Raw genomic sequence first — 12198 nt, 5'->3', positions numbered from 1 at the left:
TGTAAGAATTGTACTAGTCAGATTTTAATGAGCAGTAAAGCCACTTCACCAAACTGCAGTGTTATACAGAAGTTTCAGTTAAGGTCTCCAGCACCGGGGCTGGAGCAGTATTAGCATTAGCCACTAACTGCTATTTCCTTGTTCAGAGGAGAGTATTATCAGCCTGTAGCCTGCTGCTAACCCCGGCTAGCACTGCTGGGGGAGTTATGCTAATGCTAATGCTAATGCTTAGTGCTGGAAAAATTCAGGAATCTAAGCTTACTGTATATAAACCGAAGCACTTCACTCACACAAATAAACAGGTTTCAGGAGAGAAATCTGTGTAGATTAACATTCAGCACTTTTGGCTTTAAAAGAAAGTTTTTTTTTTTATTCCAGATTTATTTACTTAACCTTACCTAACTTAGCTTTACTTAACTTTAACTAAGTTAGCTACGCCCACCCCACCCAGCGGAGAGAACTGCTGAATTAGAAGTTCCTTATAGTGTCTCTTAAAATGCGCTTTTTTAATCTAGTGCGCCTTATGTATGAAAATAGACCAGAAGATAGACGTTCATTGATAGTTTACCTTGTAATACAGTAGGCCTTATAGTGCGAAAAATACGGTAAAAAATGTGGGTTGATATGTGTTGAATAAAAAGGCAATATGCAAGCACACAAGGTAATTTCAGTTAACTTGCTGCTAATATGTATTTAAAAACTGCAGAATGAGGTAGTATTAACTATTACTGTACACTATTTGCATAGAATTACAAATGATAATGATATATTCAGTACTATACAGTCATTCTGTCTCTCTCTCTCTCTGTGCAGATGGACCAGGTGGAGCTCAGTCCCCCACGTCTGAGGAAGCTCCACTGCCCTCAGAAAGCTCAGAAGTGAAGGATGGATAGTAGACTCCTCCTAAACCCTGCCCCAACATGGGAGGCGCTGACGTACAGGAAGAAATGGAAGAGCGAGAGAGGCAAAGGCAGATGGATAGAGAGAAGAAGAGAAGGAGAAACTGAGAAGCGGTAATCCGATTAGTCAGGAGCTGCGCTCCTCGGATTGAGCTTTGGTACCAGCAAGCCTGTGCAGGCATAGCGTTTGGCCTTTTCCACATATACACACATACATGAGCACACACACATGCACATATATATATACACACACACACACACACGCACGCACACCGAGGCCCGGACTTCAGAACGCCCTAAAGCAGAGGTGCTGAAATCTACAGGAACGTATGAAAAAGAGTCGTTGTGTGCATCGCAAGTTTTCATTGGACATAATGAAAGAAGGAAGAGTGACTGACTTTTAATGATTTTTTTTACTGGTTTCCAATCATTTCAAGCATTACTACTACTGTTTCTTCTTTTCTGTCGTTCTTTGAGATGTGGGCAAAAACATATCATCTTGTTTTTTTAATTACAGCATTATAATTCCTATTTTCCAATATTATTTAAGAAGTTAGTTGCATAATTAGCTACATTGGTGCACAAAAAAATAAATAGTCACCAAACCCAATGCCAGTTGGAATGTCAGCTGGACAGGTAAAAAACATACCTCCCCAGTTTTTGATTGTGAACAAGAGAACAGTTTAAAACTGCAGTTTAAAAAGCTGTCTGGACCAAACACCATTTAACAACCCTTGGCATCTTCTATGCACTACATACTTATTTTATTACTGAAACAATACTTCTTTATAATTGATCGCCATTTGCTTTCCTTACATAAATGGAACACTGGGCATATTTAACCCATCTGGGAACTCATTATTCTCAACACCTACACATTCTGCAATGATTGGAAAAATGTATGTTTTATATTTTCTTGAGGAGGAATTGTTTGGAGGCATGTTCTTTTATTAAGAGATTTCCAAAATACAAATTAGTCAGAGATCAAGAGATGGAGCTTATTTAAAGCGTATTTACTCCAGTTGAAAACACCAGACAAAACGATCCTATGAGTTTTAGTCTCCTGTCAGTATGATGTCTGAGAGTTCTAAATATTATACATTGCAATCTGTAAGGTCCACCTATTCTGTCTTTTAGGTCTATGAGTTCCACCATATAGACAATCCTGTCTATAAGGTTTATGAGTTTCACCGTATAGACAGCTTTTTCTATGAGATCTATGAGTTCCACCATATAGAGAGTCCTGTCCATGAGTTCCACCCAGAGACTGTAAAAAAGATGGACGTCGTGTCGCCGTTCCCATTCATTCAATGAAAATGAAGCCAAAATCTTTCGCCATGTTGGCGATCCTGAAACCTGAGTCTGCGCAGTAGAGACCAGAGGAGGGAGGAAGACTGTGGAGAGACAGCCTACTCATTTAAATAACCCCGCCCCTGAGGGCTGCCTCCACAGAACTCACACAGTCTATAGTCCCACCCATACAGTCATTGGTTCCATTGGTCCCAGCCCTTTTACAATAACCACACATTTTTGAGTATATAACATTTGAAAAACATTTTACAAAAGGAATTATGTGGGGATGTGACAAAATGTGACAATATAAGCAGAGGTTACACTAGCTGTTACATTTAAATAATGGAGGTAGAATTACAGTATATTGGAAAAAAAATGTGATTGAGAGTTGTCTGTTTTGCCATTGAAACCTATGGGGATGGGTGGGGTTACACAGCTTTCTGCAACCGAACAGCAGGGGGCGCCCCGACCTGTGGTGGCTTCACTTTTGAGAGACGAAGCTCTGTCCAGCTACACACAGTCTATGATTTCAACCATATAGACAGTCCTGCCTGTGAGGTCTATGAGTTCCACCTATTAAAACACCTGCCTATAACGTCCATGAAACCCAATTACCAAAGAGGTCTACCTATTACTGTAGATTAGTAGTAGACTAATCTACTATGGCCCATGTATTTATTATATCTATTATATCTACAATATATTGCCAAATGTCTTCATTCAACCATCTATTTAATTAATACCAGGTGTTACAATCACTTTCATGGCCACCTGTGTATAAAACCAAGCACCTAGGCTTGCAGGTTGCTTTTACATTAACATTAGTGAAAGAGTGGGTTGCTCTCAGGAGCTCAGTGAATTCCAGTCTGTTACCATGATAGGATGCCACCTACGCAACAAGTCCAGTTGTGAAATTTTCTCACTACTGAATACTCCACAGTCAACTGTCCGTGCTATTATAACAAAGAGGATCTTTTATAAAAGAGAAATGCCATGTAATATGACAGAGCGGGGTCAGTAGATGCTGAGGTGCATAGTGCGCACAGGTCACCAACTTTAAAAAAGATTAAATTCCTATAGACCCCCAAATTTTAGATTAGCTCAAGAAAACTTCTGAGCAGCTGCACCCAAACCTTGCACATTGCAAATGCAATGGAGACATGTTCTCTTTGGTGATGAATCAAGCTTCTCCGTCTGGCAATCCGATGGATTAGTCTGGGTTTGGCTGTTGCCAGGAGAATCGCAATTGTCTTGACTGCATTGCACCAAGTGTAACGTTTGGTAGAGGGGGTATTATAGATTATAGTGGGGCTGTTTTTTAGGAGTTAATTCCAATTAAAAGAAACTTTTAATGCATCAGCATGCCAAAAATTTATATCATGATCCTAACTTCAGAAGAACAGTTTGCAACCGGTCTATAAAAACATGAATGAGTTTGGTGAGGAATAACTTGACTGGCCTGCACAGCATCCAGACGTCTACCTTTAGGATAAATTAGAGTTGGCAGGCATTCTCGTCCTACAGCAGTATCTGACCTTACAAATGTACTTCTGGTGCATTTAATCGATAATTCTAATAAACACTCTCCTAAACCTTGTGGAGCAGCTTCCCAGAAGCTTCAAAGCTGTTATAGCTGCTAAGGGTGGATTAAAAAGGGGATGTAACGCAAGTATATTTAACCACCATGTTGGCCTTGAGAAGCTCACTTTCTATTGACATAAACACCAGAAATATTACTTTTTAGTAAGATTAAATGTAAAAAACATATTTTCCCCCTTTCTGACTATTCTATGCTTTTAGAAATTATATATTTATTCATCATGAGTGCCACATGGCTATATGGTCAGCATAAGCTAAGGCAACTGGTGTCGGACAACAAGATGACACACCGCCCTTGCCAGCAATGTGTGTCGCATCCGCAAACGTGCCACTCTCACTCTCCTCGCCTTCTGTCCTTCAGCAGACTGTCAGTGTTTTCTTGCAGTGATTAGCGCATCACTGGGTGTGTGAATTCAGAGAAACGCAGTAAACATTCAGAGTTCACTTCAGCCAGCAATGTGGAGCGCCTACTGATGCACAGGCAAATAATGATAAAATGCAAATATCTTTTTTCAACATTATAAGTCAACCATGTTTCCTGTATTGTTGTTCACAGAGAATTTTTTTTTTTTTTTTTTTTTTGCACATTAGCATCGGAAATGTTCCTTTACTAAAATATTGCAAATAATTCAGCCAGGTTTCTCTGTTGCCTTTGATTCAGATCTTTATTGTGATTTTTCTCTAATAAGAAACATCTCCTCTTATCCTAGGAGCGTGCTGCTTCTTATTTCCAGTAACAGTGAAACAGCTAACGAGAGGAGGGTTTTTTTGTTTGTTTGTTTGTTTGTTTGTGTTGGTTTTATTAATATGTGTGTTTGTCTGACTTTGCCTATTGATTTGTTGAAGTCAAGTAGGTGGAAGCCATAATAAACAACACATTTTTGTAATGAATCTGTTTTCCTGATTTTTTATTATTTATTTTTTTTTTGTCTTTTATTCGGTGAGCGGGGAGCATGTGCACTTTTTTTATTTTTTTTTACAAGCGTCTGGGTATACAATGAATTCTTTGAGCAATATACTCTATGTTGCCTTCAAGCCAATGCCTGTTCCAGTAATGTTTGTGTATTTGTATATGCTGCCCTTAATTTGAAAATATGACTTTGAAAGAAGGAGGGTATGGACACTACACTTTCGCATGAAGAGCTCTATTTTTCCCCTTTCAGAATGAGCAATTTAAGGGCTGTGTTACTTTTATGCAAATAAGCTGTTGCTGGCCACGCTGAGAGTTTACCACTCGTTAGTTTTACGCTGCATCTTCACTGCTCCTTTGTGTCAATGCACATGAACGCACTGCCCCCTCCAACTGGTCACATGTGGTTGTTACAAAGGCATTTCCTGCACCGTCCAATTTAATAGTTTTAATAAATAGGAATTGGCTTCATACAAGCTTTATTTACTAAAAACTAATAAATATAAATGTTCGATTGAGCTTCACTGTCTAGTGAGCAGCATATAGGCTAACAAAAGCAAACTTTTCCAAATAAATTATATATTAATATTTTCAAAAGACACTAACAATCTTGGAAACCTGATCGGAGTCCCAGTAAATCAGCAGGGATTTTCTTCTATGCTTCTCTGAAACACTTGAAAACTAAACAAAATTTTTTCATACACTGCACTGAGGACATACACTGTAGCAAACACCTGCTCTCATCGCATCGGACAGATTTTTTGCATAAAGTTGATCTAGGCTCTGCATCTGACCCTTGATGCACCACTCGAGTGTGTCTGACGGAGCTGACTCTTTACATTAACAATGAATGGGATATATCGCTATGCATTGTTGCAACAGAGCAGTGTAAATGCACTGTTAGATTGTGTTAAATGGCAAAACATAAACAAGCTTGTTAATGCTTAAGTGCAACAGAAGCACAAAACTCATTATTTGAATGTACTTACAGTATCCCCCTTATCTGATAACTTGCCATGGACAGTAGGTACAGATCCCTCCTTCAGACAAAGTCTACTGGCTTATCCTGCAGTGTACTTTCTGAGGTTCTCAACTAAAATGAGGGGTTGTGCCAGGGTGGTTCTATGCAGGTTTGTTTATTGTGACGTCACAATAAGGACACACAAAAGGGTTCATAGAAGAATATGATTCCTGACACCAAACCAAACTCTTTCAACTGATTCACAGAAAACAGTTATATATGAGATGTTTATAGAAACACTGTAGCTCAACGTGTTGACTGCCTTCTTACACAATGCCAACACAATCCAATAGCATTAGCATTATCGGTCATAAGGTTCATGAGGTTGTGAATCAGGCTTGAGGGTTGTCTGTCACAGAGAATGGCATGTTTAGTCACAGCATTGGGAAAACATCACAATAGACAGTTCATTGTTAGACTAAACTAGTCAGTGTGTTTATAAAAGGCTGATTATGTGGGACAGAGTGTCACAGTTTTTATATCTGAGTCAAGACGGAAGAGTGACTCAGAATTAGAATACTTGACCTCTTAACCTACACTTATGTATTTTATCTAGGATAAAATGCTGCATCACTACAGTAAGCAGGTGGAGTTGTTTGGCACAAATACTGTATACCATGTAAAAGTGTTCAAAAAACGATCAAATATCAGTCAGCATTTCAAAAGAAGCACTAATTTGTTTTAATATCATCTTTTATGATAATGTTGGACTCTAAAAACAGGCTTTTTTAGATTTTGCTTTTTTAGACATTAGCCTGCTGGAAATTATCCAATTCCAACCCCAAAACATATTTGATTCTCCATGTTGTAAACATTGTAAGAACTAGCTACTTTCCTTTAAAGGCCTAATTTTACTTTTTGTAAATTACACAATGATTTGCTTTAAAAAGAAGGATTGTGGCTTCCTCGGGTTCTAGCAAGTTCTGGCAATGACACTGAGACATTCAAACAATTCTTCATCAGAACTGTCCATACATTTTCTCCTCCATCCACATCCAGGGGGGTTAGCTGTGGTGCTATGTGCTGTAAAATTCTTAATACTCCTGTGAACTGTAAACACAGGAACCTAGGACGGAACCCCCACCCCACGTCTACATTAATTTGTGTCTCTGTGCTTAAGAGAAATTGAACATAATAATTGTGAAAGAATACAAATTCAGAAACATTAAGTAAGAGCCTGAATCGCATATTTGCAACAAAACGTCTGTTATGAAATATGGTAGGTTGCCTGGCATTTTGTAGGTCCCTAGAAAGTTAAGGAGCCATGGTAACCAACTTCTTTGGAAGTCAAGGGACCCAGAGCAGGGGCCCTAATGATCAAGAGCCCTCTAATGGTATGCCCTGCTCTTCTTTTGGGCCCCCTGGTAGGGGCTCTCATAACCAGGGCCCTCTAAAAATATGCCCCCCTCTTTCCTAGGACCCCTTATAGCCAGAATAGCCGCATCCATTTTCATAAGGGACCCAAAAGCATGGCTAGGGCCCAAAAGCATAGCTAGGGCCCCCAAGAGGCCCTGGGGTCAAAGTCCCTAATAATTAGAGGATCCTTAAAATGGAGGGCCCTCTGAAATAAAAAACATATTGTATCGTAAATGTTGATAGGCATCGCAAAATGTTTTGGGCAAGGGCCCCCCCTGGGCCCTTCTGACCTTAAGGGCCACTGGGCACTGGCCCCACTGGCCTGGTCAGTAATCCAGCCGTGACAGGAGCAAATAAGGTATCTTCAGATGGACCTGAAGCTATGACATTGTCCATACTTTTGCACAGTTTTGGTTTGAAAATCTTTGGACATTTCTCTGCTTTCCTTTTTTCTCCACACTCATTGTAAAGCAAAGACAAATTGAGTGATGTGTGATTCCTAAATCAGCTCATCATCTGTTACTTGCCACAAACACAACTAATATAAATTGTTTAACTCTTGTGTCCAAATTCATTGCAGATTTGTTTTTATTCATTCAGAGGTGGATGTGTTTCTTTGTCATGTTGAAGAAGAAATAGAAAGCATAATTCATGGTTCCATCAATTACACCAAGTTGTCAAATTCCTGAAGCAGCAAAGCAGCCCCAGACCAACACACTACCACCACCACTATGATTGACTGTCAGTAGATTTTCTGAAGTTCTGTGTTAGTTTTGCACCAGATGTAACAGGACACTCTTCAAAAATGTCCATTTTTGTCAGGGCAGTCCACAAAATATTTTCCATAAGTCCGGAGAATCATCAAGATGTTTGTTGGCAAATGTTCTGGGACCTCCTGGATGAGTTGTTCATGCCCTTTTGGAGCAAATAATCTGAGATGAGTTGAGTTGAGCCTTAAAAATGACTTTGTAACCTGATAGATATTGAACACTTTGTTTTCTTATCTGTTTTTGAATTGTTCAAGGGAATAATATTGCTTAAGTTCTTCTCTAAACGATGGGTTACATGTTTCATCCAATACGTTTTAGGAAGGGACGAGTTGGGGAATGAGGTGGGGTGGTGATCATCCAACATCCTGACATCACTAATGCTCCTGTCAATGAATCCAAACAAATTCTCAGAGAAATGCTTTAAAATCTAGTAATCTTTCCTGGACAGATACACTTTTTAATACCTTTGAGAGAAAACAATGAATGAGCAAGTGTCCCAATACTTTTGTCCATGTATTGTTCATGTAAAGTAACAGTGAAGTTTCCCTATATAAACACTAGATGGAGTCCCGTCCCTTTTTCTCTGCATGATCTCAGACATGTTTACAGGCTTAGGCCACAACACACCACTGGGAGAAACCATCTGGCAGAATCAGAGACAAAGGCTGTGAGGGATGCACAGATAAACAGGTGCTTCTTCTTTATCTGATATTATATCAAACTATATGAATCCCTCAGGTAATATTCTATTCATGTCTTGTTGGAATGAGCTCTGAATGTGTTACATCAGAAATGTGCTGGGAGCTGGAGTGTGGAGGTGATGTACCGACACACCCAGACATCAAGCTGTCTGCCAGGGGCATTCCCATGGCCATTTGTTTCAGAGATTTGAAGAATGTGTGGATGGGTTGGAGTTCACACAGGGATTTTTCAGTGAATATTTGGGTTATAAAGCGAATGAAAGAGCCATAAATAATGAGGGTGAAGTTGGAAAAAATTGTGAAAATAAATAAAGATAAAAATTTTAACAATTCATAATATAATATTATATAATATAGCATTTTTCACACTATAAGGCGCACCTAAAATCCTTTAATTTTTTAAAAACTCGTCAGTGTGCCTTATAATCCAGTTGCACCTTATGTATGAATTTTAGCAGTCAGGTTGTAAGGAGCAGTAAAGCTGCTCTGTTGAAGTACAGCTTTGTACAGGAGACTGGAGCAGTATTAGCATTAGCTGCTAACCATGCTAAATGCTAGCTCTTTATCCTTTATATTAATATTAGCATTTGTACCAAGTGTAAAACAACAAAAACTAAATAATTTCATATGTTTTAGTTAATAGTTTGGATGACTTTAGTATTAATTTATAATGCAGAGCATTTTACAATAATGAAAAACACTCAGTTTAAGGTGTCCAAACTTTTGACTGGAACTGTATATAATGCATATACCCCTGACCTCTTAAGTTTACCACAGAATTGGCAAAGAGATTTTAACGTTACATCATATTATCATTTCATGTACAGGAAACTGGAGCAGTATTAGCATTATAAGCAGTATTAGCCGCTAACCATGCTAAATGCTAGCTCTTTATCCTTTATACTAATAATAGCATTTATACTAATAGTAAAACAACAAAAAGGAGTTCAACAATTCAAACAATATTAAACAGATAATCAGTTATGATATTCCCTACTGAATCTTTCAAAAGCAAAACAAAGCAAAATACTCTGGTGGGCTCTTATCTAGGGTGCTGTTAACTGGTGGTTTCTGATGCTGGTAACTCTGATAAACTTATTCTGTGCAACAGAGGTATTTCTTGCTCTTCCTTTTCTGGGTCGGTCCTGATAAGCGCCAGTTCCGTCATAACCTTTTTAATGAACCTTTAACCTGTTTACTACTTCACCTGAGGATACTTTAAACTTTTTTTAATTGTTCTGATTGACTGACCTTCATTTATTAAAGTATTTTTTTCTTTATGTAGTTGAGTAGTTCTTGCCATAATATGGATTAGAATATTACTTAAATGGGGCTTTTCACTTTATAACAACTCTACCTCTTCACAACTTTACAACTGATGCTCTCAAACACATTAAGAGGCAAAAAGTTCAGCACAGCTGTTAACTGAAAGCCTGAATTCAAGGTGACTCTCCCTTAAAAAGCTGACTAAGAAATCCAACCAAGATGTGCAAAACTGTCATCTAAGCAAGATGTGTCTACTTTAAAGAATCTAAAATATAAAACATATTCAAGAATGTTTAACATTTTATTGTTTACTAAATAATTCCAGATGGTTTATTCAAAGTTTGGATGACTTTAGTATTAATCTACTATGCAGAACATTTTTAAATAATGAAAAACACTCAGTTTAAGGTGTGTCCAAACTTTTGACTGGAACTGTATATAATGCATATACCCCTGACCACTTAAGTTTACCACAGAATTGGCACAGAGATTTTAGCATTACTTCTTATTATCATTTCATGTATCATTATCATCCATGCCTGCTGCTTCTTTCCACACCTTTAGGTAGGGCCCCAGCAGGCCCGTTGCTATGTGACATGTTGCTAGGGTGTGGAGCATCCCTGTTTTCATGGGTATCTGTCTGCAGATTTTTAAGTTGGACATTATATGAGCTCTTTTAGAGTATTAAAGGGTTTTTAACAGTTTTGTGTTCTGTATGATTTATTTTGTTTAAAATTCTGACGTTTTAAATAATAATCAAACAACTAATCATTGCAGATTTACTGAGAACAAATTTTAATTAAGTAATCCAGCTTAATCGATAAGTTGTGACAGCGCTAAGCATAGCTTTCTACCACACTAGCCTGAGGGTACCAATATATCACCCTGATAAAAATCCTCAGAGCTGCGTTTTCATTTCATAAATTAACTGAGGTTCCCTATAGGTGGCATTTAACATTGGGATTCCTAAGATATGGAGCAAGGTGGTGCTGATAAGAAATATTGAATCCACACACACACACACACACACACACACAGAAGAAAAGCATGCACACACACAAATAAACGCCACCCATATATAATATATTTTTGGCAACAGCAATTGGAAAAGGTCCTGCAGAAGAAGCAGGAAGCAGTGAAACACTAACACACACATTTAAGCCATTCAGTGTGTGTTCGTGTGTGTGTGTGTGTGATTCAGTGAAAGTATGCCAACATGAATGTTCACGTGCAGTTCAACGTGCCACTCTGCCCTAGAGAGATGAGAGGATGCAGGACAGAAGAAGAGAGATGAAAGTGGATGGTGAACAGTGGGGGGGTGAACGGTCTTATACCTAGATTTTTTTAGGCTTGGCTGTTGGACTACTCACTACTCACAGTGCAAAATAAAAAAAAAATAATTAAAAAAATAAAGTAATTAATTAATTAATAATCATAATAATACTAATTTCAAAAGTAAAAAAAAAGCTTTTAATGCTTAAATATATTATCTGTTCCTCTGTATCTCAGTAAGTTAAATATTTTCCACATTGTGCCAATAATTCAAATTGAATGGACCAATAGAAATGCCACAAAATAACTTGGAATTTTTTTTTTTTTGGAGGGGAAATTTCTTCTCCTTTTCAGTTGCCATTTTGGAGTATATAACCACTATAGAAATGTTGTGCTTTTTTTTAAACTATCCATCCATCTTTCCATTATCCACCGCTTATCCAAATTCAGGTCACAGGGGTAGCAGTTGTAACAGGGAGCCCCAAACATCCCCTCCTCACCTGGTCCTAGGTGTGCCCCGTGGTCTCACCCCGCTGGACGTGCCAGGAACACATCCTTAGGGAGGCGCCCTGGTGGCATCCTAATCAGGTGCCCGAACCAAATCAACTGGCTCCAAGACCCTCACGGATGACCAAGCTTCTCGCCCTAAGAAAGGAGACCCTAGCCACCCTTCTGAGAAAACTCTATTTAGCCACCTATTCGCAACTTCGTTCCAAAAACTGGATTGAATCCTGGATCATGCTGCTTACCATCAGCAGCAAGAGTCTGAGAGAACACAGTTGGACATGCTCTCTCTGGGTGAGGAGATGGTGCTCTTTCTCCTTATCACTTCTATTGTAATGTTGATCAGCACAGTCATCTGTTAGATGATGTATCAGTGCTGGGTTACTGCACTTTCCTCCAAAGGTGATGGGGGCTGTTGATGGAGGATCGTCATTGGCCTTCCAGATCGGAAAGAAAAAAGGGATAGAATTAGAGAAAAAGAAATCTATTGTGACGTTTATGATCTGATCTAAGAAGCTAAATACTTACAGGTGTTCACTGGAGTCATTAAACCCCCAAAGACCATGTGATACAATATGAAGATCAATAAAGAAACACAAGATTGCAT

At 38.6% G+C, this 12198-nt stretch overlaps 1 long non-coding RNA gene across 1 annotated transcript in view; it reads left to right on the top strand.

Moving 5' to 3' along the window:
* LOC107196948 (uncharacterized) overlaps nt 1-1283 on the top strand; it is a 37920-nt gene extending 36637 nt beyond the window's left edge. Inside the window, exon 3 of the long non-coding RNA XR_001518290.3 lies at nt 814-1283. This is a non-coding gene — a long non-coding RNA (uncharacterized LOC107196948). The remainder of the gene's footprint in view (nt 1-813) is intronic.
* The last annotated feature ends 10915 nt before the right edge of the window (nt 1284-12198 follow it).

Source organism: Astyanax mexicanus, chromosome 3, assembly GCF_023375975.1.
Source record: "Astyanax mexicanus isolate ESR-SI-001 chromosome 3, AstMex3_surface, whole genome shotgun sequence".
In the NCBI taxonomy this organism is placed as follows: domain Eukaryota; kingdom Metazoa; phylum Chordata; class Actinopteri; order Characiformes; family Acestrorhamphidae; genus Astyanax; species Astyanax mexicanus.
The sequence above is the reverse complement of the archived record's forward strand: the minus strand, read 5'-3'. Positions and strand labels throughout refer to the sequence as shown.